This window comes from Podarcis liolepis (assembly GCF_965112155.1).
Source record: "Podarcis liolepis genome assembly, chromosome: 7".
Lineage (NCBI taxonomy): Eukaryota > Metazoa > Chordata > Lepidosauria > Squamata > Lacertidae > Podarcis > Podarcis liolepis.
In genome coordinates, this window is record NC_139561.1 from 72,649,679 (window position 1) to 72,663,235 (window position 13,557).

At 44.6% G+C, this 13,557-nt stretch overlaps 1 long non-coding RNA gene across 1 annotated transcript; it reads right to left on the reverse strand.

Annotated features, from left to right (window-relative positions):
- Window positions 1-191: 191 nt before the first annotated feature.
- Window positions 192-10,838, reverse strand: LOC310710999. The gene is made up of 2 exons (XR_014528325.1): window positions 10,518-10,838; window positions 192-358 (listed from the first exon to the last, which is right to left on the reverse strand). It is a non-coding gene; the product is annotated as an uncharacterized lncRNA (long non-coding RNA).
- Between the last annotated feature and the right edge of the window lie 2,719 nt (window positions 10,839-13,557).

Genomic DNA, 13,557 nt, shown 5'->3' on the forward strand with positions numbered 1-13,557 from the left:
GTGGTGAAGGGTAGGAAAGAAATCAAAATATAATCACAATCACAACAATAATTGTACTTATTGTTCAATGGAAATGCAGTGTTGTGAGTGCAACCAAGCTCCTCTGAGCATTTTGGGAAAGGGCTGCAAAATCAGAAGATATTCCCAGCAAATGCCCTAAGAATTGCATCTGTAAGTGCAGTCTCCACTTACCAGAGTCTAGAGGAAGGATATTCTCCACTGAATCCAAGTTGATAGAGGGAGTTCATCAATAGGCGAGTTTTGGGTGCTTGCGAACGAACCCTCTGCCAGTCTGAAGCTTGAGGCTCTTTGCCACACTGCCAACTTCCACAAACCAGAAGGACCCTGCAAGAGGCACCTGCGTAGTCACTGGGAGTGAAGAAACAAGGGGTGTCATCACTGCCACCAAGGAAATGCAATGTTGAGTAAGGCTAAGAGGAAGACAATTAACTGCAAGAGGGCGGGAGAGCCATGACAAGCCATTGCTAACCTAGATTTGCTTCTGAAAGGCTCTTGTGACCGAGCCACGGTCTGTCTGCTACCAAAGCTCCAGGGAAAGAGCTTCTCGCTATCATTAGTCATAAATCTAATGACAACGTTTAATGACTTCCTTCCAGCAAGCACAGAAAGCCATTGCCCCAAAGCTGCACGGACGCCTTCATCTGGTCTTTGCAAGTTAAATGTCAGTTCGCAGCAGGCAGACAACCTCTCTCCCCACCCCAGCTGCCCTTGGAGTGGCACGTTTTCGCCTGCAACGACACGCTTTTCTCACAACAATCTCAGCCACTTCAGAAGGTAGGATTCAAATGGAACCAGTAAAACATGATGCAATGCTCACAAGGCTTCCTGACAGATATTGGAGAGGGTCAGAAGCAGGGCACATATCTCCTGCACTGGATCATACCTCTCTGTACACAGGATATCAGTAACATTTTTCAGTTTCATTTTTTTTATCTCAAGATCATTTCTTCACATTTCAACACCAGTTTGTGGTTTCCCGCCTTTAAAGTCCTCATCAGCATTTAATTGCAAATTTCCCCAAATACACACATTTTTGTATAAATGCACATTTCTGCAGAGAAATTTTATTTAGTATAATGCTCTTCTGAATGTTGCTTTCACTAATATATGCATTTTTATGCACACTTTACCGTAGCGTATGCATTTTTGTACACGTTACTTGACTGGATAAATTCATTGCCAAATTCGAAGAAGAAGTTTGAATTTAGAAGTCTGGCTCTGTTTCGGCCTATGTATTGTTTCAGAAAGTGTTCACCTTTAAATGCAAATGGAATCAAATTTGTCTCCCATCCCTGTTCAAGAATAGACAACGGGTGGGTTTCTTGATGTTATATTAGACCACAACTCCCATCATCCCTGCTGATTGGTCATGCTGGCTAGGGTTACTGGGAGTTGTAGTCCAACAACGAAGGGGCCAGCCCCCCCAAAAAAGTTAATGAGCATTGCCATTCAACTGTGTGCATGTGCTACATATGCAGGGCGGGGCTTACCTAGGCCCCCCAATATTTTATTCAAGATGGTACCCTTGCCTACTGCCCCATTGGCTGATGATCAATACAACAGCAACAAGCCTTTTAAAGCCCTAAACAGCCTTGCCCCTGTAGGAGCGTCTCCCCCCCCCATCATTCTGTTGAATGGTTTCTTTAAATGTAAAGGTTCATCATTGTTCCACTCCATGTGTATGTCTTTAAGGGGCCAGAGCAAGGGCCAGGGCAAGATAACGAGACCCAGCTTTACAGCTGTGAAACATAGCAGGTGCTGCTGAGTTGTATTTGATTAAGGTGTGTCAGCATCTGGGTGTAGTATATAAGGAGCAGCACCTAGCTCTCCCATTACCCTAGGGGATGGGTTGGTGGTTGGGTCATGTTTGTTTGTTAATATATTTAGTGTAAATGGAGTTTTTGTTTTTCTTACTAAAACCTTCTTTAAGTACTTTTTGAGTCCGTTCTTTTTAATGCATGGTCTCCCCAGCAAGCTCTCTGCAGCGTTACTATACTGCAAAAAGCCAACATCTTTGGTTATGGGCCCAGCTGCTGAGTGGATGACTGCATATTTTTGGACTCTGAGAAAGGTTTGAAAACTCCTTCTCCTGTTAGCGTAGTTTTTGTGGGTCTGGAAGAGTTCCAGAATGGTTGACCGGGTTTCTGAAGCTGAGAAGGCTCTGGTCTTCCCACAGCTGACAGATGAGAACTATAGTTTATGGTCTTTTTGGGTGGAGGCGCTTTTGACCTCTAGAGAAGTATGGACCTATGTAACTGATGACCCTCCTGACCCTGTAACTAATGCTTGGTCGAAAGGAGATGCGAAAGCCAGGGCGATAATTAATTTGGCAGTCAGCAACCAGCAAGTAGTCTATATAAGAAATAAGAAAACTGCCAAAGAAATGTGGGACAGTCTTGCAGCAGTGCATGTTAGAAAAGAGTCAGCATCTGCATTGATGTTTTTCAAGCAGTTGTACCAGACGAAGTTGCAGCCTGGTGGTGATTTGGCAGCACACTTGAGACGTCTGGAGGCAATACGCTGCGAATTAATTCGAAGGGACATGGAGATACCTGATATTCAGTATGTTTTTATCATCCTTTGTTCCCTTAATGAGGACTTTGATGGTATAGCTAGCCAGATATCTGCCGTTCCACCAGCACAATTAACTGTGGAAGGGGTAACGGCAAGATTAATGAGCGAGTTGGATAGAAGGGAGGCTTGTGCCATAAGCACTCCTGTTTCCAGAAAGAATGAGGAACACCATATGCAAACTTGTGGTGATACAACTGCATTTAAAGCTGCAAAGCGTTGTTGGTTCTGCAATAAGCAAGGACATTTTGCAAGGGACTGCAGATCCAAAAGAAAGCAAAGTACTCCCAAGCCTGTTTCAGTTCGTCAATCACGGTCATCAGCCCAGCAGCCGACATCGTACTGTAAAGACAGAAACGACCCGCGAGCTTTTCATGCTCGGACAACAGATCGTAAAAGAATTAAAGATGCCAAGTGGAAGTCTTTTGTTATCGACTCAGGAGCATCTCAGCACGTTTGCAATGATCGAAGCTTGTTTATTTATTTCGAAGAGGAAATTGGTAATGTACATTTAGCCAATTCACAAGTCCTGCAGTCGCTTGGCAGGGGTACTGTTAAACTTGACTCTTTAAACATTACAATAGCGAACTGCATTTACTGCCCGTCAGTGGACAATTTATTGTCAGTAAGGTGTTTTGCCCGTCGAGGCATAACTGTGCGTTTCATAAAGTCAATGTGTGAGTTTTTCGATGGGAACAAACGTCTATTGTATGCCCAGGAATCTGATGGTTTATATAGGCTGTATTTTCGCACCTACTCCCAATCGCCTATAAATTGCAGAGCAGCACAGTCAAGCCAGGGGTTGAGGAATGTAAGGCCACATTCTGGGTGTGTCCACGAGGCGCACAGAATTCTGGGACACCTGAATTTTGCTGATGTAATTAAGACAAATAATATTGTCAATGGCCTCAACTTAAAACCATGTAAATTCTTTATGCAGTGTCTATCCTGTTGCAAGAATAAGATTAAGGTTGCACGCAAGGGTAGGTGCTCAGATAGGAAAGTAACTGAGCCATTTGTGCGTGTACATTGTGATTTAGTTGGGCCACTCCCACCATCATTAGGAGGTTCGAAGTACTGGCTTACCCTGATAGACCAGTATAGTAGATATTGTTGGACTTATGCAATAGCTGAGAAGTCCCAAGCATTTGAGAAGTACAAGGTTTTTTTACAACTGGGTAAAAACGCACTTTAACAAACCTATTAAGAACCTGTTTTCTGACCGGGGCGGGGAATTTGTTTCTGAGGATTTTGAGAAATTCCTGGAAGCGCAGGGGACTACTCATGAGTTATCTTGCCCCCGAAGTCCCTGGCAAAATGGGCTTGTTGAAGTTGTGCAGCGTGACTTGCAGGCAGGGGTTAAAACTTATCTGCACGATGCTAATCTGTCCAAAGCGTTTTGGGCTGAAGCACTCAATGCCTTTTGTTATGTTAGAAATCACAGTTATCATACTGGTTTAGATGTCACCCCCTATGAGAAGCTGTTTAAAAAACGCCCTAATCTGAAATACCTACATATTTGGGGTTCAGATGTAATTATGCATTATCACGCTAAGCAGAAATTGGGTGAATGTAGTGTTCAGGGAAAATTAATGGGCTACCAGCAGGGGGCGTACAGAATTTACATACCAGCAACTGGCAAATTTCATATTACCAGAAGCATGATACAAACTGTAAATTGGAATGGAGTTGCTGTCTTCCAAGATACTAATGGTATAAATCAGTGTTTCCCAACCTTTTTTGGGCAAAGGCACACTTGTTTCATGAAAAAAATCTCGAGGCACACCACCATTACAGCCCCGTGACGTCAGCGCGCAGCGTCACGCCGGGAGGGACGCACGAAAGTGTAAGTTTCAATTTTTTCCCCTCCCCCTTGCCTTCCTTCTGTGCCAACCGCCAAAAAGCCAAGAATCGCGGGACCGCCGGCGGAGGGGGGGAGGGCGAGCGGAGGCAGCGGCGAGCCCCGTTCCTCCCCATCCGCCCCATTCCGTGCAAGGAGCGTGAACAGGTGTGAGAAGGGGGTCAAACCTGCGGGTCGGCGCCGGGGAACCTCCAAGCTTTGGGGGTGGGGAGGAGGAGGCAGCAAAGTGAGGCAGGAAGGAGAGCGCGGCTTGGCGAAGTACTCGGCGGCGAAGGCCAGCAGGTCCGGCGGCCGGTGCCGCAGCACCTCCACCGTGTAGCCCTGCAGCAGCTCAGTCAGACCCGGCGGGATCTCGATGCTCATCTTGTAGCCGAGACGCGCGGGAGACTCAACGGACGGGCCCGGGAGAGAGAGAGAGAGAGAGACACGACGGAGAGAGAGCGGGAGTCCCTGCTCGCCGTCGCCGCCGCTACAACTACTGTGGCGGTTGGTCGTGGTCGCCGCCGCTGCCCACCTCTATCTATCTCTCCCCCTCAGCTTTCTACACGGGCCTGGAGCCGGAGGTGGGGGGTGGCCGCCGCCGCTTTCTCCACCTCCACGTCCTGCCTCCTCCTCCTCGAGCCCTCCGTCAGCCCTGAGGGAACCGCCGCGCTCGCGCCGCCGCTCTCTGACATGCGAGAAAGAGAAAGGAACGGAGCGGCGGGGTAGTCGGGGGAAGGAGGGGCCGGAACGGAAGCACGAGGCGAGCTGCGCATGCCCAGCAGGAAGCGGCGGAGAGCGCCACAGAGAGAGAGAGAGGAGCAAGGGAGGGCGGGGAGTGGGCGGGAACACGCTTCATGCGTCACAATAACGGACAAGGGGCGCTCGAGGGATAGATTAGGACCTAATTTGACTTTTACAAAAAAAAAAATCTTTTTAATTTTTCCCACGGCACACCAGGTAACATCTCACGGCACACTAGTGTGCCGCGGAACAGTGGTTGGGAAACACTGGTATAAATGATACTGAGGAAGAAGAGGAAGCAGGAGCAGCAGCAGCAGGAGATGGTGCTTCTGAATTAATGGGGAAAGACAAAAAGCTTGTTGAATCTGATAATTTGTTTGATTTAAAGTCACAGGCACCTGAGGGGAGGTTAGATTCTTTTGAGTTTTCTGACCGTGAGCTTAGCCTACAGGCACCTCTTCAGTCTGACAATGATGATTTACAACCTGAAACTAGTAGTTCACTTAGTCCCTTTAAGTCTGAGGAGTCTGACTCTCCTTCCGGACTGAGACGTTCAGATAGAAAGAGGCAGAAGCCACAACGTTTTGCAGATGAACATTTTAATACTGTGTATGCCAATAAGGCGGTTTTTGAGCCAAAAAGCTACAATGATGTTCAGAATTTACCTAAGCACCAAGCTGTAAATTTGTATAAAGCTATGAACTCTGAGATAGCTTCTTTAAAAGAGCATAACACTTGGTCTCTTGTACCACAAACCCCAGATATGAGACTTATTGATTCAAAATGGGTTTATAGAGTTAAAATGAATGACAAAAATGAAGTTGTAAGGTACAAGGCAAGATTAGTTGCTAGAGGTTTTCAACAAATTCCAGGCGAAGATTATGATTTGTGCTATTCACCAAGTGTAAAATATGAAACAGTTAAGCTTTTGTTAAAAGATGCATCACAACGTGGACATTCTATCACCTAGATATAAAAACTGCATATTTGTTTGCAGATTTAAAAGAACAAATTTTTATGCGTGTCCCTGAAGGAATAGACGCTGCTGAAGGTTTGGTATGCAAATTAAATAAATCCCTTTATGGTCTGCACCAAAGTGGAAGGAATTGGCACCAAACTTTAGCAAAAGAATTGCTAGATATTGGTTTTTCACAAGGAAAGGCAGACAATTGTGTGTTTATAAAGGAAAGGGCAAACTCTGTAACAAAAATATGTGTGTATGTAGATGACGTGTTAATTTTTACAAAAACTAAACAGGAATATGAACAGGTAGTTTCACAGTTACAGAAGAAATTTGATGTGGTGGAATTAGGCATAGCTAAAAATTACTTATCCATGCAAATTGAGAAAGGCAAAAATGGATCTTTTCTGGTTCATCAAACTGCAAAAATTGATGATCTAGTTGAAATGCTACGTTTAGAAAATGCAAATGGGAAGGAAACACCTATGGTGTGTGGTTTCACCTTTACAGGTGAAGATAAGCCATTTCCTAACAAAACTTTGTATCGTTCTGCTATAGGCAAGCTAAATTTCATTCAAAGAATCTCAAGACCAGATATAACTTATGCTTTTCACTTTCTGGCAAAATTTGTGGAAAAGCCCACTACACAATGTTTCTCTGCTCTTAAGAGAGTGGTAATGTACCTTAAACATACCAAACATTATAGGTTGCAGTTTACAACAAGTATTGACAAAGGTTTTGAAATTTTCTGCGATGCATCTCATGCAGTGGAACAAAATAATTGCAGGGGTGTGTCTGGTATGGTGTTTTGTTACAACGGTTGTCCTTTTGAATGGAAGTCCCAGACACAAACCATTATTTGTCTCTCCACAACAGAGAGTGAATTATGTGCATGCGTTCAGGCCACTCGTGATGTAGAATGGTATCTGCAAGTATTTGCAGACCTACAGATGCAAGTAACACTACCAGTAAGAGTTTACCTTGATTCCCAGAGTGGACTTGCTATCCTGTGTTCAGAGACCAATACGCAGCGCACCAGAGTCTTAAGATTACGTTTAGAATTTGTAAAGAAACTAATTGCTGATGAAATGGTTGTATTTGAATGTTCCAGGTGATAGTCAAATTGCAGACATTTTTACTAAAGCTCTTCCAAAGGTTACACATGAAAAACATGTACAAAGTATGCTTTATGTTTTTGTTCCACAATGATGAACCGCAGGGGAAATGTTGAATGGTTTCTTTAAATGTAAAGGTTCATCATTGTTCCACTCCATGTGTATGTCTTTAAGGGGCCAGAGCAAGGGCCAGGGCAAGATAACGAGACCCAGCTTTACAGCTGTGAAACATAGCAGGTGCTGCTGAGTTGTATTTGATTAAGGTGTGTCAGCATCTGGGTGTAGTATATAAGGAGCAGCACCTAGCTCTCCCATTACCCTAGGGGATGGGTTGGTGGTTGGGTCATGTTTGTTTGTTAATATATTTAGTGTAAATGGAGTTTTTGTTTTTCTTATTAAAACCTTCTTTTTGAGTCCTTTTTAATGCATGGTCTCCCCAGCAAGCTCTCTGCAGCGTTACTATACTGCAAAAAGCCAACACATTCAGCCTACACTGAAGTCCAACTCCGAGGGCCTTCTGGCAGTTCCCTCATTGCGAAAAGAGAAGTTACAGGGAACCAGGCAGAGGGGCTTCTTGGCAGTGGTGCCCACCCTGTTGAACGCCCTTGCAGCAGTTGTCAGGGAGATAACTAGACAACTTTTAGAAGACATCTGAAGGCAGCCCTGTATAGGGAAAATTTTAATGTCTGGTGTTTCATTATATTTTTTATATTCTGTTGGAAGTTGCCCAGAGTGGCTGGTGAAACCTAGTCAGATGGGTGGTGGGTATAAGTAACATATTCATATCATCATCACCATCATCATTCCCCATGCCACCCAACAGACAGAATTCTGTGCTATCTTGCATGAAAGTACAATGTTATGTGCTACTAGGCCAAAGAACTCTGGAGCTTGTGAGGATGAGAATGACCATAATTTGACTTATGACCGAGTCTAGATGTGCTTGAAACTTCAGGGCGGCCAGATATGAAAACAGATCAAAATCTTAGCACCACTGCTGAATAGGGCTCTGAATCATCAGGAGACCTTGTTTCTGCAATTTCCTTCTGATCTCAACAAACCTGTTCACCCCACACAGTCTGGCATCAACTAATTGCATCATACCTTCTCTCCGCACAAGAAAAAGTTGTATGATATAAATCAGAGCATTGCCAATGGGGTGTAAAACAAAGGGTTAAGCAGGCATGAAGAGACCAGGGATGATAATTGGATGATGATAATAAAATAATAATAATAATAATAATAATTAATAATAATACCCTGCCCATCTGGCTGGGTTTCCCCAGCCACTCTGGATGGCTCCCAACAGAATATTAAAAACATGATCAAACATTAAAACTTCCCTAAACTGGGCTGCCTTCAGATGTCTTCTAAAAGTCAGATAGCTGTTTATTTCCTTGACATCATATGAGAGGGCGTTCCACACGGTAGGTGCAACTACCGAGAAGGCCCTCTGCCTGGTTCCCTGTAACTTGGCTTCTCGTAAATAAACACAAGGGAGTGGGTGTACGGGAAGTGAGTGAAATCACCTCCCCTCCCCTCAACACGATATATAGGGACCCCCAGATTCCCAGATTATCCCTGTACCCCTAACCTTCTGAGTTAGGATAGCTCGGGAAACATTTCTATCCAAGTTATGTTCATCCTATAGTGAACTACTTGGATATTTTTCTTACTCTACAAACATCACTGTGCATGACTGTGATTGCAACAAGTGAAGTCTACTCTTCAAGGTTCACTCGCCAAATGTTGCTCATTCTGCAAGCAAAAGGAGTTCAATAGGTAACTGACCCAGTTAATCGCAACAGGACCCATGGAGGGTTTCTTGCCTGAGGGCCCTCCAAAACATGGAGCTGCCACTGCTACTCATGCTCTATTTGAAATGCACAAACACACACACACAATTACATGTGGAAATAAGTGTCTCTTGGAGAGTAGTAATCATAATCAAGAAACATTGGAAGCCACCTTGTATTGAGTCAGACCAATTGGTCCATTGAGCTATATATAGACTACTTTGACTGGCTATCCAAGGTTTCCATTAAGGAGTCTTTCCCAGCCCTAGTTGGAGATGCCTGGAATTGAATCAGGAGCCTTTCACATGCAAAGCAAATGCTCTACCATATGAGAACAGAAACATAGCCCTTCTTCGAAACCTATCCCAATTTTGTGATGCGGTTCTCCAATCAAAGTTTGCCAAAAATGCATATGTTCAGGAAAAGTGCACATAAAATTTAACAAATTAGTGAAAATAATAGACAAAAATGCATTGAGTTGGAAAATGTCGTTTGCAAAAGTTGTGTGTATATTAGTCAAAGCAGCATACAAAAATGTATTTCTTAGGAGAATTTCTCACGAAAATGCTGGTGAATTTTCATGAGGATTTTTTTTTCAAAAAAGCAAAGTGCAGCAGGAATGTAGAGAACTGAATTTAAGAATGGAAGCATGAGAAACCGAGAGAACCAAAATTGACAGCCTTCCATCCCTTCTGATGAGGCAGTTCTTAATATGTGACATAAATAGTTCCTTGTTATGTTCAACAATATGTACATCCTGGCTTTTCTCTGCTCAGCACATCTTATGCAAAGGCCAGGGGTCTGTACCAGAACTTAAAAGAGTAAGCTCAATAAAAGCCTGAAGTACAAAATGCCTTGTCTGTCCCAGCATCCTCCTCCCAAAACATTTGATAACTCTGAATTGGGGTTTTTAGAGTGAGGGAATAATAATAATTAGAAAAATCCTCTTTGCTCTCTTTGCATCATTAACTATCTGAATCTCTGTCATGCCAGCAACTGATAAAGAGAGTAAGCAAAGAGACCCTTGTCAGGGAAGGAGGCCTCCACTACTAGCCCTCACAAATCTGAGGTTCAGGAGGAGCCAGTGGAAACCATAAATTGCCTAAAGTTACACTTAACCACCCAGGAAGATGCTCCACTCAAGGGGGTTACAGATTTTAGGGCTCCATAACACTCTGACTGAGCCCACTTCCTACCTTCGGATCTTTCAAATTCATACAAATGTATTCCATCAGGGAACACTGTTGTTCAAAAATGTGTCTATTAGGCAAAACTACATGTGAATGTGTGCATATTAGGATAAATTGACACAAAGTGCTGATGAATTTTCATGAGGACTTAAAAAAAATAAATGCGGAAATGTGGAGATTGAACTTAAGGCTTGAAAAAAGAGAAACTGAGAGAAAGTGGAACTGCCGGATTCACCCATCCCTATTTGGCGCCACCTCAAAACCAAGCAGAGGTCTTACCCCTTTCCACAGGATATAGATCAGCCCAGATCCTGGACCTTCTCCTCAGGCTGCTTCTCAGATCCTGCTCCACATTCTCCCACAGCTGAGGGAACGTCTTCTTTGGTAGGGCTTGGGTGGCTTTTACTAGGCTTTCTTCCTGTCAGAGGTGCTCTGCGTGGCTTTTTACTTATTCGGGAAGGGAATAATCACTGGTTGAAAATCAAAGGGAAGCTTTCCCTATGTAGAAAGAGTAGGGCGCCGGAAGCACCGAAACGCACACACACTCTCTCTGCGTGTTTATGGATTACGCCCTAGGAAATCCCATCATGTTGGATGTGTTGCCCAACTCATTTACTAGTAGTAATAGCAGGAAGCAAACAAAAAACAAAAACGCCGCAGAGGGAGTGGACTCTCTGGTGAGTGAGTCACAGCCTCATGGCATGCTTCAGCAGGTCTCTGCTTCTAATTTTATTCTGGTATCACCTTGTGTCTGAGAGAGCAACCTATCTAACAAATTCTGCATCCCATTTTTTAAAAATCATTTTCATTGTTATTTTCCAGCAACTCGGGACCTACAGTCCCATACAACACAATTTGAACAAGGACTCTTCATCAGAAAAACACCACACGCCAGCTTCAGCTTTGGGGACCCCCATGTGATGTTAGAATTTCCCTTACAACTGTAGCATATTGCTTTATGACAGAAGGTAAAACAAACAAAGCACAGGTTATTATTTGCTATGCTATCCACAAGTTGGCATACAGCTTTGAGATTGGTCTAATGTTCCGACATTCTCCATCAAAAGCATCCTTGTGTTTTATTCCTTTTGCTAATTTCAGTTTCTGTGTTAATTTCCCCATGAGAGCTACTTTATCTGCCATGCTCTCTTGTACCAAGATGCTGGGATTGCTCCCTTGAAGTCCTTCCAAAACATGGTGATGATCATTATTACAACCTGCTACTAGCAGAAATCCAATTAGGACTTTGTGCTTCTGGTCCTGGTTTTACTTCAGAAACAAATTCAATAAAGCCAGCACTGGGGTAGCTCATTTTGAAAGGAGGGAACTCCTCACAAAGAATCATACACAGTGTTCAAATTAAACCCCATCAAAAATACACAAAAAACACAAAAAAACTTTCTGCCCTGTCATGACACCCACATCAACTCCCTGAGGAGGCCGATGATTCATAACACTCTGCCTAATGGTAGGGCTGGCCCTGAGCCCAGTACTGATTTGCAAAGTTGTGTTCCAATTCTGTGTTACAAGCAAGCCGTCCCCTTAGAGAATGTACAAGTATATATTGAAAAGGCTCTGGAAGTGATCCACTGGACATAGCATGACAGGGTAAGTCAACATGCAGTTGCCTAATCCTGGAATACACCCAGGACGCTTATCACACCAAACAGCTTCCTTCTCTGCAGAAGAATAACTGTGCAATAGCAATAAAAGTGACACCACCAAAGGTACTCTGTGTGTCATCCTGACACTTAAGCCCATGGTCCTCCTGCACGCAACCATCGCCGCTGATGTGATGTGCAGAGGACAGGCATAGCAATTCCAGGCATGAAAATTCAATAGAGACTAGTTAGGTACATTGGCTCCAGTCTTCTCAAGGCCACCAGGTCTGGCTCCAGCTTGAGCGGATCTTGATCAAACTGTCCTCTATTGGGCTTGTTCCTCCTTGCAAACTTACCTTGCCTGCCCGTCTCTGCAGTGTTGGCTGGTCTGGATCTAGTGCCATCTTGGAGTTACGGACTGCACTCCTTGCTGAAATATGGGAGGTCCCCTCTGTATTGACATTCCACCAGCTTCTGAAGACATTCTTCCCTTGGGGCTGCTGGCCCACAACAGAGAATAATGTGGATTTGCATTGGCCTGTTTACCGTTAATATAGAGGCATCCCCATGGTGGTCTCCCCTGGACAGTGATGGAGACTGAAACAGAGAAGGCCACTGGACACAGAGAGCCCAACCACTTGGGTGGAGGGCCCCCCAGATGTAAAGCCAGCAACACTCCACTCCACTATGAACTCCTTGGAACAAGAGCAGCACAGAAATAAAAGCAAAATGCAATATTGAGATCCGCTCCCCCCCCCTTACTCAATTACGATGAGGCAGATTGTACTTGTTCAAGCCTTTTTGTGCTTAAGGCTTCTTCGGGCAGATTCATACCATAAACTTGAAGCACATGGCTTCCCCCAATGAATTACAGGAACTGTATGGTAGTTTGTGAACAGTTCTGGAAATTGTAGCTCTCTGAGTAGGAAACTCCATTTCCCAGCATCCTTTGGAGGAAAGTCATGAGCTTTAAATGTGAGTTGAAGAACTGCCCTTCTTAGTTTCACATGGATGCTTCTTCTCCAGGCATTTGTGCTAATGTGTGGATTGCAGAAGTTCAGCAGGAGAGGGAAGGGTGGCCGCTTTTGCGGTGTTGCAACAAGAGCTCTCACACGTGCTCTGAAATCACCACAGTTACTCAAGCGCTAGGGAGTTTCCCAAGACATTCGTAGCAAGCCGGCGCATAAAAGTTTGCTGCTTTTAAAGCTGGGATTTGTCAGAATGTTGCTGCTCATACCCCAATTCAATGAGATGTCATTAACGTAGCATCAAAGCAGCACTGTGGATTGGGGGGGAGGGTTACAGAAGCCCCCTCCCCCATCTCACACACACTTCAGCAAACCTAAACGGAGATACGTCTGCTTTCGTTCCTTACTGCATTAAGGATGCTAGCAGCCAATTACCGTATTTCTTGCTCCGTAAGACGCACATGTAAGGGGAAATGTGTGTGCATCTTATGGAGCAAATGCAGGGGGGAGGCAGGCAGGAAAAGCCCCCGCGGCTCTTGCGGGCTTTTCCCCAGGAGGAAGAAGGGACTGATGTGGCCAGTCAGTCCCTTCTCCCTCCTGGTGGAAAAGCCCACAGGAGCCGCACGCTCCTTGAAGGGTGCGCGGCTACTGTGGGCTTTTGCGGGAGATGGGGGAATTCCCCCACCTCGTAGAAAAGCAAGCAGAAGACGCGCACCCTTTAAAGAGCGCGCCCCAAAGAGTAGTGGACAG